At 42.4% G+C, this 17,273-nt stretch overlaps 1 protein-coding gene across 2 annotated transcripts in view; it reads right to left on the bottom strand.

The window, feature by feature from the left end:
* LOC120563336 (protein inscuteable homolog) overlaps positions 1-11,740 on the bottom strand; it is a 58,502-nt gene extending 46,762 nt beyond the window's left edge. The window contains exon 1 of one of the 2 annotated variants that reach the window (XM_039807442.1): positions 11,425-11,740. The gene's annotated coding sequence lies outside the window, so the exon portion shown is untranslated. Of the gene's footprint in view, positions 1-196; positions 226-11,424 lie in introns of those variants that run through there. The other variant, XM_039807444.1, reaches the window with a different exon arrangement.
* Positions 11,741-17,273: the final 5,533 nt, after the last annotated feature.

The raw sequence follows: 17,273 nt of genomic DNA, 5'->3' as shown, positions 1-17,273 counted from the left end.
CATTCCTCAGACACCACAGGAGCATGAGACACATTTTCCCCCAAACAAGATTAAATTCAGCTGCATAAATAACTATATTGCTTCACCACACGTCTGCTAAAGTGAACACACTGTCGTCTTGGTACTTTATGATCAGCTATAAAAGTACCCGTAATTCTCATTTTCGAGGGAAAAAAAGATGATAGCAGCAACATACCTCCTGAGAGCTCAAATAGCCTCAACGTCACGCCAAGAGAAATATCCAAATGCATTTTAAGCTTCCCAGTTCCATTGACAGTTAGCTGAATAAATAATGGGGGGGAAACCAGTCAGGGATGAGACAACATCCAGAGCTAACAAAAGGTTTTGGAGCGGAGCTCAGAAAACTTTGGGAGCAGCTCCAACAGGCCGAAGAGACTGGAGCTGGATCCTGGCTCAGTCTGGTTCAGTGAAGGGGATCCTGTGGGTACCTGACACCTGTGCAGTGACGGCCAGCAAAACATCAGGAGCTTCTTAATAATGAATGAGCGAGGCCTGCAGAGAGACACACACACACACACACACACACACACACACACACACACACACACACACACACACACACACACACACACATACACCACATGGCTAATAGGGAGTCACACTGACATAATTGGAGACAGGCTTACAGCGTGGTCAGGTAAAAGTAGGGTATATGACCATAATCAGTCAGAGCAACTTGACACATGTTGCTAACAAAGTACTATGTCATCACCCTGCAGCACTCCACAATTTACACACAGCGGGCCTCGAGTGCGTTTTGGGCTAGTTTGACACAGACAGATTCTGTCTAGTCTCGTAAAACTTCCTTTTATACTTTTTTCACTACGTTTTAGTGCAACGGCATTAAAAACAAAAGAGACCTAACTGACGACATCAAGTGGGACTGAAAGTCTGAAAGATCATTCAGTTACAAACCAGTGTGGTGTTCAAAATAACAGGAATGATGGGTGTTGTCATGTATGACTTAACCTCAACCACACCCGCCTCATCGAATACGATTGGCTGAGATGCAGTCCTCGTGGCAAAGAAGAGGGGAAAACCCAATCAGAGCCGAGTAGCGGCTAGCTCCAAGCAACAAAAGTAGAAACCACTTTTCTCCTATGAAACATCAGCTGAGTCACCTCAGGGGCCAAAAAAACATGAACAAACACTGAGGTTAAGTAGAACTGATGAAGACCCCTTGATGAGTGCAAAAACATGTGAAAAGGGGAGGTGGATATTGACACCAGTCAGATATTTTTGTTGAATGGGTTGTTTTTAAGTATTAATTATTATTATTTTATTATGTATTTTGATGTAAAATGTGTTAACATATCTTCCAGGGAATTTGGTTTTCTCAGGTCCTTTTTTATTTTAGCTAAACTTATTTATTTTAACACCTCTGATACTCATTTGGGATTTAACACTCAGCGATAAAGAACTGTATCTTCAGCAACTAAGCAAGTAGCATATATATATATATATAGCATGTATATATTTGTTTCTGTTTCTGTATTTATTGTTTATTCATGTTAATGTTCAATATGTTTGTTTGTTTATGTATGCACCAAACACCAAGGCAAATTCCACATGTAACTTACTGTGGCAATAAACACTTTTCTGATTCTGATTCATAGTAGGTCCAATGCTTTTTCCAGCGCTGCTTTGAATATTGTGGCTGAAAGTTTTAAAGTAAGTGATAAATTCTTAGGAAATCAGCTTCCAGGTTGGACTTCAGGCATGTGGCCAAAGCAATCCTTTGAAGCAGATTCCCGACAGCAGCAGGAGTTCGCAAACCTCAGCATTATTGCCTGATTTTCTCCTGTCAATCATGTGGAGAATGATGTCACTGGCATTTATGTCACGCAGCTCCTTCCGTTAGATGGAGTGCCTTGGAAATGGCATTGGCCTGGCCCATCTTTACATGTCAGCCGGACCAGGCCACTACTTAAACATAGAAGTCAACCACGATCCGTACGCACAATTTATAGCCAGCTGTCTGTCTATCCATCTCCGCCCACGGGCACCTGCGATTTAAATTCATGACCTCATAGCCAACAGCTGCATCATAAATACACTTTGAACAGATACAAGGTTTAGACACCACATTTGGGCCTATGAGTGACTCGATATTAGGGGCCACACACAAAATGGCTGATAAAAAGAGAGCAGAGAGGGAGGGGCGGAGGACGTAATAGCAGCAATTCCTCAACTCTACAGCTGTTTGACATTTAGAGGTGGGCGTAAATTAGGTGGGCTGGGTCCGTGTGTGTGTGTGGGTTTAGGGGAGAAGGGAAGAGTAAGAATCAGGGGTGGAGGATAGGTCCACTGCCCAGATCTAAGCCGAGGAACACAGGCACCACTTTAGGGCAGGGTGGAATTTTTCAAGGCGTTTTCCTCCAACTGTTATTCCACAATTGAATTAAAGGCACATGCATGGAAAATGGGACACACATGGGGTCAATGTGATAAGTAAATATCAGCTGCAAAAATCGCAAGGTATGCAGGAAAAGCTCCATATTTGCCCACACATGGCACTTCAAAAGGCCATTTCAGTGCTATTTTTTCTCTCTTTGGGCACGAAAAGTAAACACATGTGAGAGTTTTCTGGGTAAGTAGATCTGGAAAACAGTCTGCCATGTCTCATTTGAGATATACAGAATATTCTAAGAAATAAACACTTGGAAAGTGAGGTATGCATCGTTTGAAAGGTGTAACACCTACTTGGACAGAATTATTGCTGCCATTGAACCATGGTCTTACGAACCATTTGAGTTTTACTGAGTTTCTTTCAGTTTCACAAGTTAAATCTAGATCTGCAGATCTCACAATTTGAAACTGCCGCTGAAAACGGGCGAATCCCTACAAAGCTCATAGTTGACATCAACTCGGCGGCTGTACCTTATTTGGCTCTGGTCTGTACCTTTGTCACACTGCAAAATGTACATGCAGAACACTGGTCTTAGACCAGCTGCTGTTCTGAATGTAGGTCACGGAGATCTCACAAACAAGTTTAGCTGCGAGCTGCGCTGTGTACTTTCACGGGAATTAGAAAGAAGAAAGTTTGGAAGTTTTTCAAGGATATTGAAAATGAACCACGGTCATAAATGTAGTGTTCCAGGCTGTACAACCCATGTGTGTACATGTACACACAGAGAAAAGTGTTTAGAACGAGTAAATATCAGACAATGGAGCGGGAGTTGTGGATCTAACGCGGCGGCGCAGAGGACTTGCATTGGGCGGTGTGCTGCTGCTGCTGTTGTGGAGCTGCCTGCCGGCGGCGGTTCACAGTACGTTGACTTTTTTTTAGTTCCCAACATGGATCCTCGGGGAACAAAGGGCTGTGGAGCCACCAGGACGAGACATGATAAGAACATGGTACTCTGTCTGTGTGCCTGTGGGCTCCACTCTCCGCTAAATGTCCCCGCGCTGAGACACTGAACTAGCTGGAAGTGGAGGTTTTTTATGTCCCAAGGGTAACGTTAAAACAACACTAGTGGTTGTAATGAAAGTGTCGAAACTTTGCATTGGTGTGTGTGTGTGTGTGTGTGTGTGTGTGTGTGTGTGTGTGTGTGTGTGTGTGTGTGTGTGTGTGTGTGTGTGTCGCGATACACTGGAGGATGACAAAATTGTAACTAAACTGTGTCTCTGGTGCTTTGTACAGTAACATTAGTTGATGAGTTTATGTGTCGGAGTAGAAATGAAGTTTGAAGCCAGCCGGGGATATTTTCTCGGGCCTCGGCTGCTCCAGCTATTCCTGCTCCGGTGGTGCCGCTGCCCGGCCGCACGTTTGGAAGTCTATCGGTAATGTTAACAGACAGTGTGTGTGTCTAATAATGGAAAGCCAAAAAAGAAATGGGAAAGGTGACGCTGAGAAGGTAAGACTCAAAAGGAAATAAAGGGATCGTGTTGCTGTGATATGTGTTGTTCACCCCCACACACACACACACACACACACACACACACACACACCTGCGTCTTTGCTCTGCAGTTTTGCTCGTTGTAAACCAACCAATCAGCGCGCAGCTCATCTAAATATTCATGAGCATACCATTAAAGGGAGAAAACCTCTCGTTTCATTCTAGGGCTATTTAACAGGGTTGCATTAGGGAGCACAGAACAGCACCCGGGCCATTTTCAGCCCAACCAATGTTACATACCCTATTAGGAGACCTTAAGGAATAGTGTGAAATAGCCTATATAATCATTCTATCACCCCTTTAAACATGAGGATTTGCTGCTTTTTTCCTATTGGATATCTTTGTAAATCACATCTTCGGTTTTCGAACTTCTGGTCGGACAAAACAAGCAATTTGAAGATGAATGAAATTCGAAATGTTCTTTATTTCTGTACGTTTTGACATTTCAAAAATCTATTTATCGAGAAAACAATCAGCAAATGAATCAGTAACGAAAATTTTTGTAACCAAAAAATATTCCACAAGTTAAACCCATATATCTGATTGACAGTTCTCGACATCATAATGATATCATTCCAGAAAAGTCTGCTGAAATTATAGCATTTTGATATCATATTTCCGAACGCCTCCTATGAGCTGCTATTGCCTCTACGAAGCAGTAAAAGCCAGTAGTAGTGAGGGTACGGGGGTTACCCAAACAGAAAATGACACCACTAGAGAGAGAGAGTAACTCCTCAAGACTCCCTAAGGTGCTCTCAACAGCATCAAGACTTCTTCAAAAGGAGGAGGAAGTGGTGACCTTTCTATCCTCTGTAAATCATAAGCAAACAAAAGCGCAGATATTTAAGCGCATATCATTACTGAAGCCTTCATTTCCTCTCATGATCTCCCCAATGAACAGTAACAAGGGCCACAGAGCAAATACAGTAAATACAATCACAGATGAACAGACTGAAGCCCAGCAGTGACCTCCCTGCAATTAGCAGATGGAGATCGGAAGAATAGAAGACAGCAAAGAAAAAGAGGTCAATGCAAGAGAGGCTCCAAGCTGACGCTCTAATTCAACCAGCCGGATATTGATTTATCTCCCAGCCTTGGGCCCCAGAGTGACTGCCATATTGGGCCCACCTACACAAAAATTTATACCTGCACTCTCTTAATTGAGTCCCCACTTTGAAGAGAGAGCCTCTACTGAGTCATGAACGCTATCGCAGTGATGTGTCAACAGTCACCGGAGTCAAACGTACACGCAACGCATGTGCATCATCCACATTTTGTGATGTAAGAAACACGAAAGTGGGGCTTTCTCATTCTCGCTTCGTGCTGTGGTCCAACATCATTTAAAAAGTATGTCATTGAAGAAGGTTTGGGTTCCAGCCTGTTCTCCATACTTACCACAACGGTTTGCTGATTCATTTGTGGTATAATATTTAATTTCTCGGACAAGTGAATGTTTCAATCAACAGCAGGAGGTTTTGTGGACACAACTTTCTTTGACCATAGTTGTTTGGAAGACATAAAACCTGTCTCTTTGATTAATGTTGGAGACAGGCAGCTGGCTCCATGCGGAGGAAGATGTTGTCTGTACTACCCATGAGGTCAAAGGTCAGCAACTCAAAGGTAGCAGCCCGAGCCACTGATGTTGTAACCATGCAAGTGTAGAAATGTACATTTGTCACAGAAGTACTAGCTTGTATCGCTTTTCTTAATAGCTCTGAAGTGCTGAAGAACAAACTTACACAGCAGTGTCTTAAAATGGCACCAATAGTCAGAGGCATGAGAACCATGTGAGAAGCCGTCATTGAAAACTGTTTGGGAAAGGGCAGGCACTCTCAAAAAAACACCTGGCAGGTGAACCGTCTGTCTATTTGATCAAACAGTCGCTGCTGTCACACACCACGCCCGTAGCTGCCAGTAGCTCCTCACCGGACGCTGATTGGTGCGGTAAGCAGTTAGTTCAGACACAAACGCATTACTGTCGGCTGGAGCTTGACAAGATGGATTTTTTTTCATTATACGTGATCGTGCGATTCTGGCGTGATATACTGATATTCCGTGCAAGGAAAGCTTGTATTTACTATGTAGAAATCATGTTTGTTTTTTTTAAGATTATTTTTTGGGGGCTTTTCCCCTTTATTTCAGAGTGACAGTGGATAGACAGGAAAGATGGGAGAGAGATGGGGGATGACACGCAGAAAAGGGCCGCAGGTCGGATTCGAACCCGGGCCACTGCAAAGGACTCAGCTTACATGGGGCGCACGCTCTACTGGGTGAGCTAGAGGTTGCCCCGTAGAAATCATGTTTTGAGCCTGGTGATTGTTTTATAACAAGGGTTAAGCGTGATTTATGCTTATGCCGTGGCTACGTACATAGGTACGTGGAGATACCGACCCTACGCCAGACCCTATGCCAGACCTAACCATAGCCTGACGTGCACCTGTCAAAAAATGTAACTACATGTAGAGGATGGATATCCAAACCGACCCCGCCGGGACCCGACGGTACCCGACAGGCCGGGTTCGGACAGATATTTAGAAATTGGTCACATCAGCGCGATAAGGCATTGAACATTGCGCCTGTGTTAACGTGCGCTTGCGCCCGTGTGCACTGATGTTGACATTTCCGAATGCCTTCCTACAGTTGCTTAATAAAAGCGGGCTTTCCACACAAACAAACGTACATGTGTCAGTATGAGAAAAAAATGAGATTTTAACTGTGTCGGGCTCAGACATAAATATCTTAATACCTGTCGGGCTCGGGCTGGGTTCGGTTACTGCTCTGTCGGACGCGGGCTGGGCTCGGACAGAAAAATGCGGCCCGATCCGCACTCTAACTACATGTCGCCGCAACGCATGTTGCTTGGCTGTGGCTTGGTAGCGTTGCACTCCCCCCTGCTCATTTCCGGTTTCTCCTTCTTCATGAACAGCATTGAATCAAGGAGAGAGTTAACTTTTCCTGCTACAGATTTCTCATCGCGGTCAGAAAGCACATTGGAGACATTTTGTTACTCTCACTATGCCTCTAGAGTCGGTACTTGCTCCGAAGCTAATCCCTGTCACTCTCTCACTTGCTCTACCATACACTCCCCTGCATACACACATGCTGGCTCTGCTATGCTAGAACGACGCATACACCGGCACCCAAGTATAAACTCCAAGCCACTTACATAGGCTACGGCGTAAGCTCTGCGTAGAGCCCCCGCAGAAGCATAAATCCCACTTTAGTATGAGAGAGAAATGAGAGAGAGAGAGACAGGATCTCCCACTGGCTGCTTTTATTCAGATGTGTCTGAGTATCTGTCAGTATTCAACCATCATTGCATTGTCTTATGCATCAACATTACATCAAGTTCATGCATTTTAAAAATCATTCAAGTGAATTGGGATTTTTTGTATGATGCTTTCATATCAAAGCGCCTCTCATTCACACACACCTATCGTTGGCAGCCATTGTAGGTGCCGTGTGGGGACAACTAGGGTTCAGTGTCTTGCTCAAGGACACTTCAACATGTGGACAGGAGGAGGGAAAATAAAAACCACCAACCTGCTCTATTGCAGCTCCATAACCACAGCCTCCCCTACCTCTATGACACAAACCAGGACAACACCTTGGAGGTGTACAGCTGTCAGATCGAAGCAAATGTCATCAAAATTGCAAGGACACTTTTTTTTTACCAACATTTAGGCTACCAACCAAGTACCCTAGGTCACACACTTATATAATGGTATATGGTATGTAGTTATATAGTTATGTCTAATAATAGATAATACATTATATATTTCCATTTGTTTAACAATAGTATAGGTACATTTGGAAATACAGGCAAAAAGGTTAAAAGAAAACAAGTGTAACACTGTTGTTTTCCTTGATGAAAACGCAATAAATGGGCATTTGGATCGAAACCATCAGAAGACAGGCTGAGCTGTGTGAGAAATAGCTTGTGGGGAACACCAGACTCGTAGGAGGAGGAACAAAATGATCGGACTACAACAAGGCCACACAGAGACAAAGAGATGGGAATAATAAAATAGCAATAGACAAAGAAAGAAACTACCTCATCCAGAAGAAAGGAGCTACTAACGGAGAATGACAGACAGCTCCCAGTGTGGGATCTAAGCCTTGAACGTGAATCAACTTGTTACCTATTATTATAGGAGCAACTATACGGGTTTGGCTTTTGTCTTTGATGAGTGAAAGAAATGTTCATGTTGAGCATAAAGCCAGTTTAGTGTGAGCACGCTAGTTTGAATACGCAATGCTTTGGCACTGGCTCGTCAAAAACCAGACTTGTGTGGAGCCAACTTTAGCTGTGGTCGCAAAGTTCAGTCACACCCTCAGTGATACTGTAGTCGCTAGGCACTCTCTTAATATTTCAGACAATGACCGTGGGGGTTAGACTAAGTATAAATGGGGAAAGAATTACAACGGAAACCCTGAGATTCTCCGCCCATGGAGAGAAAACCTAATTAAACAGTGTGACAGCACAGTGGCAGCCACACCTGCGCGTGCGGTTCATGTTAACCATGCTACGCCCTCCTCAGCTGTTCACCAGGCGGGCCAGAGGAGAATGCACGGCAGAGACGAACTGTGCTTCCACATTTATCCCTAACCAGTCTTGTATGATTAGATAGAAGTGCTAAACAGATGGTTACGGGAAGTGGCTGTCGTAGCTTCGTCATCTGCTGATGCTAAATTAGCCGTTCAAACCAGTTTGGAGCATGGAGCTCTTTTTCTGTACAACTTATGCTAAGCTATCATTTGCTATAAAAGCAGCAATCACATTGTCTCGCAAAGTATATTTTTATACCAAAAGGGCACCAGTTACATTGTAAAACTTGTGTGACGCAATCAGTCACCAGATGCAAGACTCACTAAACTAAGTGTCAGACTAAAGAAAGGCCAAATACCAAGAAAAGAGCAAGACACTGAAGGTGTTTCAGCTACTTCTTGATGTAGTTTTGTGTTTTTGGCAACTTCAACGTCCCACCTGTCCTCAGAGGACCGAACACAACATTCATTCTTCCTTAAAGACTCAAAAATGCCTCACTGATATGTCTATGAGCTCTCAGGAATGTTCCACTGGAAAATGAGCAGGGGTAGGACAATCCTGCAGACTTGGATTGAGGATAAAATCAACAATTAGCATTATAATGTGACTGCACGCTCCCCAAAAAAAGGAAACAAGACTAGAAAGACGAGCGTGGATTGGTGGCTCTCTGAGGCTGTACTTAGGCATAGTGGAGGTAAATGCTAACATCAGCATGCTCACAATGACAATGCAAAACATGCTAATACCAGGTATAATGTCTACCATGTTCCCCATCTTATTTTAGTGTGATAGCACGAGGATAGTTATTTCGATTCCAATCAATAATAGTTGCTGAAATACTTGGCCGAGCAACTGAAATGTCGGTCTTACAACAACCGGAAGAGGTTCATATATATAGCTAAATACCCAGCTCTGTGTGTTTGTTTGTCATATAATTATATAGTTACAACATGACTTACATGGCTACAGAAATATTTGTGGTGCTGGCAACATATTTGCTGTTCAGTTCATGTTACTATTCAGAGCCCTTGCACTTTTTTCCACTCATGCATTTACACATAAGACTGTATAATATTAATGGACAAAGCATCCGGTTCGGCGAAGTGCTGCAAATGCGGAAGTGCCTTAAAGCTGCATTCTATCTGAATTCCAGCAGGGGGCGACACGTGCGGTTGCAAAAGAGGTCGGTTTCTGTAGAAGTCTATGAGAAAGTGACCCACTTCTCACTTGATTTATTACCTCAGTAAACATCTTCATAAAGAGTTTATGGTCTCAATCGCTAGTTTTAAGTCTTCTGCAACACAGAATGATGTTCATTTTTTGAATTATGGTCTCGTTGATTTTATAATCGGCGATAAAGCAGGGGGCGTTTTAGGGCGTGGCTATGATGTGATTGCCAGTGAAAGTGTGTAACGTAACGTAGAGTGTAAGCAGCTCCTCCTCCACTCCTCCCTCTCGTCTAAAATCGTCGCATCCGCATCCAGGATGGCTGCGCCCGTAACGGCAAACTCGACGACTCATAGCAGATCTCCACAAACCAATGGGTGACGTCACACATGCTCTGTCCATTAATATTCTACAGTCTATGATTTACAATGAGCACGCAGGTAATGGCAGTTAAAGTTGAGTGAGTAAAGTTTCACTGGGCAATTGATGGGTAGAAAGGAAGGGAAATACACAAAGAGATTGTTCATATTGAGAAACATAATGACACACCTCTCTTGTAATCTCTAATTCTCTCTCTCTCTCTCTCTCCCTCTCTCTCTCATTTCTTTACGACCACATCACACGCACACACAGAAGCCAGTAGTGAAGACATGTGGTAGCTGCGTCCTCATCATGACCGTCAGCCTCACTGTAATCCAGTCTCAGCTTCTTCCACCACTCCCACACAAACCAGATCAACCTACCATGGCTTTCAGCTCCAGCATGACTCGTAACAAAAACATAAAATACTTTCCGATTGAGAACACTGAGCAGTATCCCGAATGGACCGTTCATATTTATCTTGATAGCATCAATTGGCAAGGGCACGTTCCTACAAAAAGAGATGCTAAGTGAAACGCAATGTATGTGCGATCTAAAATGTAAATGTTTAGCATACATAGTCAGGTGTAAAAGTCAGTCAGTAGGGTTGGGCGATTGAACAAATATAATTTGCTGATCGCTTGGTATGTTGGGCTGACGGTCGAAAAATTATGTCCCAAAATGTACCTTTGATCTGATCATTTTTGCCGGTAAATATAATGCATTAGCTTTTCAATTGCATTACTCTTAACACACTATTACATTTTAGATTTTGGTATAGGGTTCAGTTGAATCACTTATGACTTGGCGCTTTCACAGGGTGTTTTTTGTGTGCTTCATCTGACTTTTTGGCAAGGATGATATTGTAAAATAGAAAAATCAAAAGCTTTTTGAATTTTACAGATATCATTCTCCAGAGGGGTTCACATAACCTTTATGTTTTGTGAGAATCTGGGCGTCCAGATGATCAATACTGCCGCCCTTTTAAATCTGAAGCTTTTAAGTTAGAATGCTACTGACATCTTTAGAAAAGTTTTAAGGTTTCTGTGATTTAAAAAAAAGCCAACTTGGACGTGGGCCAAAAACACTTTTATGAGAAAAAGGGCTTTGCCATCAGTTAAGTTACCACCCATTTAAGGAGTTTGAAAATCTCTGAAAGCACCTTGCATAATAAATGCATTGCCAATCAGAAAGTACTCTCTTGTAATGTCAGTCAAGTGGACAACTGCATTGCTGTTTAAGATATTTGGAGTTTTCTATTTAAATCAGGTGCTACATGCTGCACAGGTCATGCTTATTAAGTTGTCTGACACACTTTATTATCTACTTTTTCTGAAAATGTAAATAAAAACATCTTTAAAGTTCCTCTGAGCATCATTTCACCATTCTCATAACTTGAGATTAGACTGAAGTGGTTACCAAACTTACCCCGGTCAGCGACTGAAAGGTTAAGTGTTCCCAGGAGGGTTCATAGTTACAGAGGTTCTTGTCTTCTTCACTGCAAAACGTCTCTGTCCGTCTCTGTCCTCGCTTTAACTCACTCTTACTTTGTCTCGCTCTGTCCCCCGTCTTGGAGCCCAGCTGGGCCAACCACCACCAAAGCCTGCTGGAGTGGGACTGCTCAGAGACTAAACGTGACTGGCCTTAAAGGTTTTTCTTGAGGAGAAAAAGCCCACATCCCACTGTCAGTCAAGCAGCCGGAGCATAGTTTCAGCTGGGCCGCCATCCAAACAGACATGAAACTATTCTATTTCGGTCTGCCATATGAGCAGTGGTGCTGCTCAGAGGAGGGGGGGGGGGAGAGAGAGTCTGTGGTTGGCCATGTAATTGCAGAGTGACCAGTTATGGCGAGATGTAATTGCAGACCTCATCAGATGGAGAGAAACTGCCAAGAAGACAAGGTAAAAGACTTTTAAATAAGACTTAAGAAACAACACAGACCACATAAATAAATTAGGAGCTAGGTTCCAGATGTGGCAGTAAAGGGAGGGAGGGGAGAAAAAGAAACAGAGGGAGGGACAGAAAAGAGGGGGAGATGAAGCAACTGAAATAGCAGCAGAATGAAATCCCATTTCTGACACGGTGAAAAGGTGTTTACCTTCCCAGCAACAGTCGCACAAGACGGAAAGGGGGCTTGGGGAAGGTGAGAGGATGTCGGGCCGGTCTTATGTTGTTTCTGGATCTTTACCATGAGTGCTCCTGGGTGTCTGGTTTCACGTCGGCCTTGGAAATGACTGCCTTATGGAAAAATTGGGACCTTTAAAAATGAGGAAGGAAAATGAAAATATAAACGGCAGTCGGCTGGTTCCCATTATGAGCGAGACTCAGCTGGTCCGGGTTTCTGCAGTTAATATTGCGACGTATTCTTTAGTGAATAATTATTATGTGATTATGTGAAGGGGGCGGCTCCACACACGCTCCCATGTGCACATAAGGACCTGTTACACTATATAGAGTCAATAAATATTAGCTTTAGCTTAAAGCTGAATGTAAACAGCTAATTTCCTCCCAAATGTTACCTCATTTCCTGGCAAATGCAACAGGGGAGTGCTCATTGAACCACATTTAGAGGCACATTGCTACGTGAAGGCAATTCTTAGCGAGACACCATTCTTTACAGGTCTAGTTTACCATTTTGGGTAAATTGCTTATATGCTTTGTTACCAAGAGTTAGATGAGACCATCGATGCCAGTCTCAAGTCTGTACGTTAAATTTTGAGCTAGAGCCATAAAGATGGGTTAGCTTAGCATAAGGCTGGAAGCAGAGGACTGCAAACAACTGTAAAAAGGTTTTAAAAAATGGCTACCACCACCTCTAAAGCTCACTAATGAACGTGTTCAGGCTGTTCTCATGAACCATTCCTTCATATAGCTTCGGAAAGTAATGCACTGTAATTTGTATGTATTCCACGTATTTATTACTGTACGCACTACAATGACTGCTGCATTATAAGAGCGCTAATATGTGGGAGAAGGTTGGGGTGGATCGATGGGTCATAAAACAAAGGGAGCTTTCAAGCGGGGGAGAAGAGTTTATGTCTCGGAAGATATCCTACGAACCCGTTCATGAGAATGCATTGACTTGGGCTTCCAGTTTTTATTGCTAAGCTAAGCTAACCACCTGCTGGCTGTAGCAGCATATTTAGTGTAACATTACACACATGAGAGAGGTATCAGTCTTTTTAACTCTCAGCTGGAAAGCTAATAAGCGCACAGAGAGCTAAAGGGAAATCGGACATTACACAGACTTTGTACTTGGGAGTTGGCAGGGTAATGTCTGTTTAATGTCCAGTCCAATTGATTTGGACATTTGCGTTCTCACATACAGCTCCTCCGAGTAATGTCTAGATAAGTTCAGGGTTGCAGTGCATGTGTGAAAAGGGGCTATCATGACTCAAGCTCTCTTTTTCCCCAAAATGTCGAACCATTCCTTTAAAACATTAAAAAGAAGCATTTACCAAAGCCTCTGGTTTTGAAATTGGTTTGTGGTGTAGGTTTCTGGGAACTGGACTAGCAACTTGCTTCTCTCTGGAGACGGGGGGGTCTTGCTTCTCGGTTTCTCTTATACGAACCATCTAATTTCCAACTGGAAGGGCCCCATTCAAAGCAGCTGCGTGCCATTAGGACTGCTGTACTCGTTGGCATAGTGGGATTGTTAGATTACTGCTGAGAAAGAAGCTTACAACCAAACCGACCCACGAAATCAGCCCTCACCCTACGTCCAACAATTATCTGAATATAGAGAGGGGGGTTTATTTTTCCCTCCTCAGTCATGCAGGAAAAGTTTCCATGTGGATTCTAGCATGACTGCAGACAGACAGACATAAAGACAGACAGACAGATAGTGTCAGAGAGAGAGTGTGAGTGGAAAGACTGTAAAACAACTGCTTGAGGGGTATTAGAGCACAAATCCCGTTTTTTGTTTATACTCCGATCGTATAAGGTCACATGTTTTTCATACATCTCCTCTCATCTGGTAATTAATAAATCATCCAGCGAATAGTTGGCTTTATAACCAATCATTTATTGCTTTAAGTGTTTATAGCGTGGACATGGAATGTCTGGTGTTGATAGTTTCTCACATATTCCTTGTATTACATCTGAACTATGAGATGTTTAAGCCTACAAAAACCATGGTTCCTTGCCGTGTTGGAATGTGAATGTGTACTTTACTCAAGCACCATACTTGAGTAAATTCGGGGTACTTGTACTTTACTTGAATATTTCCATTTTATGTAACTTTATACTTTTTACTCCACTACATTTATCTGACAGCTTTATAGATGACAGTGTTTCATCCCCTTCCTGTCCAGTGAAAACTCTCCAGATGTGTTTAATTTATAATGCACTTTTCATCAGAGATCTCAAAGCGCTACAGGTTAGAAACAAAAAAGATAAGCAGTTTAAAATACAAGAATAAAAAAGTAAAAACATCTAAAAGGGACCAAAAGCTTTGCTAAAAAGAAATGTCTTAAGGCCTTTTTTAAAACAGTCAGTGGATTGAGGTGCCCTCAAGGTGTCAGACGTGGGGCAGCAGCACAGAAGGCCCTATCTCCCAAATAATATATAAAGTGTAATCCTTATATATAAAGTGTTCCTTTATATGTTGAGAAAACTCTCCTACTTTCTCCTACTTTTTAAGCTAAATAAAGTCTTTAAAAAGCCTCTTGGATCAGCTGGAAAATGCATCGTCACAAAGCTGACTCCATGAAAAGCTGACTTTTAAGAGCTACGTGGTTCTCACAGGACAGCGCCGCTACAAACATGATAATCTTATAGAATATGATGCATTGCTGTAGCTTAAACTACCCAACAGTATATAAAGGAGTTACAATGAGCGCAACCTTCAACGTCTACGGCAGTAAAGTGCAACATACACATTAATGCAGCAGAAATATTAATCCAGAAACATCAGATATAATAGGAAAACACAGACAGGGAACATTTTATTGATGATACTTACATATTTTTAACCGAAATAAGGTTTTAAATGCAGGACTTGTAGTGGAATGTTTCCACAGTGTGGTATTAGTACTTTTACTGAAGTAAAAGGATCTGAATACTTCTTCCACCACTGGTTCCTTGTGTGCTTGGGTGTGATGCACACTGTGACAAATGTCCTGTTTTTGCTCCGGTGCACACTTGGCATTCATCCGTGCAACAAAATAGGATACACTGTATCCTGTTTTTCAATTTCACCCTTATTGAATGAGCTCATTATCCCCTCAATTTCCAAACTTACATATTACCGTATTTGTCATCCAAAAACTGAAGGGCCTTTATTTATCCTCCTTTTATTTTTAGCTCTCTGTGATTCTTCTGGAAACACTGCACCTTAAATACATACAGGGAATGTTATTGCTGGCAAAACAATGACCTAAAACTGTAATTATAGTATTTGCATGATATTTATCTGCTCTAGTTTGTGCAATTACCATGATCTATGTGAAATTAATGTTTTATTTCCTGTTGCAGGTCTTTCTAAATACATCAAGATTCATGCTTTATTTTTCACTAATGATGTTCACCTTTTCTTTAGTTTCTTTTGTGGGTTTCTTGTAACCTTTACTCAATGGTCCGTGTAGTAGTACACTATTTAACTCAGTAAGTAAACCAAGCAAGAGCTGCCCAGTACAACCAGTCCTGTACTAGTCTCGCTTTGCCAGACCTTCCTCTACAGCGCTGCAGAAACGTGCTCTGGTTTATTGGCATTTTTTTAAACCAATCACAATCGTCCTGGGCGGCGCTAAGCGAAACGGCGCCTCTGCTTGGGAAGAAACTTGTTTTGGTGGAACATGTGTACGTTCAAAAGTTGTTTTATTCGTGCAACAGAAAACTCAGTTTGGACAGATAATCTAGCTAGCTGTCTGGATTTACCCTGCAGAAATCTGAGGAGCAGTTAACCATAGTCCTCCGAAATCCACCGGAGTTTAAAATGGTAACACCAAGAAAGCGGAAGGTAACGGACATCTGGCCGAAATGAACAATCCCGGAAATGAAACGTTGTGGATACAGACCAGTCCTGTACTGATGAGGGTTGGAGATGACGGCACCTCATTGCTCCTTTTAAAAGAAAAGAGAAAAAGGAACATTTTCCAAGTCTGGATTCTCACAGTTGGTCCAGAATTTGAGCTAACAACCTTTTTTTTTTTGCTCCTACAGTATGAGGTTTTATGTGTCTCAGCAGCAGCACAGAGACAGTAATTGTGTGTCACCAAAGACAATATACCATTCCTCATGAATTAAAACCCATCAAAAGCACACACCCTCGTTATGCATGATGACTTAAATTCATGATCCACTTACAGGAGAGTTCAAAAGGTCATGGTTTCACGCCTCATTGCTGTCCAGACAGCCTGGAAGAATGACGCTGTTCAAACATCATCAAATGTAGAAACCTTAAAGGACAATCGTGGCACAAAATGAACCTAGGTGTTAATAACATATGTGTACCGAGTCGACCGTTCTCTGGGATATGTTTTCATGCTAATCGAATGCGTCTCTAGCTTGAAACAAGCTAGCGCGGACCGGTGATTAGCTTATAACGGCAGAGGGTAAATCATTATTTCTACACCACTAACAAGGCTCAAAATAGCACCACACTTCAACGGTAGCATTATGAGGGTCCCTACATGTAAACCGAAGCATTGAGAACTTTGTAAGAGTACAGACAGTTTATTAAAAAGATAGTTTATAAAGACCGTACCGTTCAAGTATACAGGCAGCCGCCATCTTGGGAAAACAGTCATGACCAGTCGAACGACGAACGCCGTGCAACCAGTAACCAGTAATATAGCTCAAGCAGGGCATTCGTAATTCAACTGGTCATGAGTGTTTTTCCAAGATGGCGCCTGTGGTGCTATTTTGTGCCTTGTTAATGGTGTAGAAATAGCGATTTACCCTCTGTCCCGAAGGCTAGCGTTATAAGCTAATCACCAGTTTGTGCTAGCTTGTTTCAAGCTAGAGACACATTCAATTAGCATGAAAATATATCCAAGAGAATGGTCGACTCGGTACACATATGTTATTAACCCCTAGGTTCGAAATTGTCCTTTAAGGAATCATCATCTTATGTTGTCTTTTCTGTCCTTGTCATTTTCCCCTTTTTTTTTTTTTTGATTCAGTTATTTCTCCTTTTAGTTTATCATTTGTGCAAATAAACAAAATATAACCAGACCACCTGTTAACCAACAGTTTACATGTATCACCAGTGGAGACCTTTTTTAAATGCTTTTGTGACTTGAGTCGGACCTGTGAGACTCTGCAGAGCTCCACTG

The sequence above is a fragment of the Perca fluviatilis genome, chromosome 8 (genome assembly GCF_010015445.1).
Source record: "Perca fluviatilis chromosome 8, GENO_Pfluv_1.0, whole genome shotgun sequence".
Classification (NCBI taxonomy): Eukaryota; Metazoa; Chordata; class Actinopteri; order Perciformes; family Percidae; genus Perca; species Perca fluviatilis.
This window is presented reverse-complemented; position numbering and strand designations above follow the sequence as displayed.